This window comes from Ascaphus truei, chromosome 15 (genome assembly GCF_040206685.1).
Source record: "Ascaphus truei isolate aAscTru1 chromosome 15, aAscTru1.hap1, whole genome shotgun sequence".
Taxonomy (NCBI): domain Eukaryota; kingdom Metazoa; phylum Chordata; class Amphibia; order Anura; family Ascaphidae; genus Ascaphus; species Ascaphus truei.
The window spans coordinates 41642151-41643783 of NC_134497.1; positions in this window are offsets into that span (position 1 = coordinate 41642151).

Here is a 1633-nt window from a genome sequence, read left to right on the forward strand (position 1 = left end):
TATGTGTGTGTGTGTGTGTGTGTGTGTGTGTGTGTGTGTGTGTGTGTGTGTGTGTGTGTGTGTGTGTGTGTGTGTGTGTATATATATATATGTGTGTGTGTGTGTGTGTGTATATATATGTGTGTTGTGTGTGTATATATATGTGTGTGTGTGTGTGTGTATATTAGTGTGTCACCACAAGTACCCAGTCACCCACCCACCCACTCCCCCTCTCCCGCCCACCCAACCACCCACCCACCACCTCTCCCGCCCACCCACCCACCCACTCACCCTCAACCCACTCACCCTCTCCCGCCCACCCTCTCCCTCACTCATTTATATCTGGCTTTTTTTACTAGATTAGTAAGGAACTATGTACAGTAACAAGGACAAGTTGAAGTAAAGTATAAATGTAATACAATAAATAAACGGTTATGTCAAAAACAAATGTTATTAGTTCTTACTAGGAATTTTATTCCATTTCTATTTTTAAAAGGTGGGACTGGGGCGAGTAGATTTTTGGGTGATTTGTCTAGATAGAGGTGTGTGTGTGTGTGTGTGTGTGTTTGTACACTTGAAGTCAGAATACTTCTGTCAGACCGCTTGTGTGTGTGTGTGTGTGTGTGTGTGTGTACACACACACACAAGCGGTCTGACAGAAGTATTCTCTGACTTCCAGTGTCTGCCGCTGCTACAGCGTAACTCCTCCCTACCGCCCTCCTGTCCCGCTCCTGTCCCATTCACATGGTCCTCTTCTCCCTTCCGCCACCACTGCTGTCCTCTGCCGCTGCCGAGCTTCGCTGCAGGATGCCGTCCTTCTCTCCCTCCGCCGCCGGCTACTGTCCACTGCCGCTGCCGAGCTTTGCTGCAGGATGCCGTCCTTCTCTCCCTCCGCCGCCGGCTACAGTCCTCTGCCGCTGCCGAGCTTTGCTGCAGGATGCCGTCCTTCTCTCTCTCCGCCGCCGGCTGCTGTCCTCTGCCACTGCCGAGCTTCGCTGCAGGATGCCATCCTTCTCTCCCTCCGCCGCCGGCTACTGTCCTCTGCCGCTGCCGAGCTTCGCTGCAGGATGCCATCCTTCTCTCCCTCCGCCGCCGGCTACTGTCCTCTGCCGCTGCCGAGCTTCGCTGCAGGATGCCGTCCTTCTCTCTCTCCGCCGCCGGCTGCTGTCCTCTGCCGCTGCCGAGCTTCGCTGCAGGATGCCGTCCTTCTCTCCCTCCGCTGCCGGCTGCTGACCTTCGCTATATATCCATACATACATATACATATATACATACAGTATATATAAAAAAATATATATATATAAATATATATATATGTTCTTCAGTATTTATTGATACCTTTTTTTTATTTGGACCAACAATTTGTGTCATGGGACAAGCTTTCAAGAGTTTTCCTCTTCCTCAGGTCAAGCAATACCATAAATATATACGCACATAAACATGCGCACACACAGTGTATATGTGTTCGTGTGCGCATGTTTATGTGTGCGTGTGCGCATGTTTGTGTGCGTGTGCATATGTGTGCGTGTACGCATGTATACGTGTGTGCATGTTTGTGTGTGTATATATGTGCGTTTGCGCATGTTTATGTGCGCATGTATACGTGTGTGCATGTTTATGTGTACGTGTGTGCATGTTTATGTGTGCGTGTGCG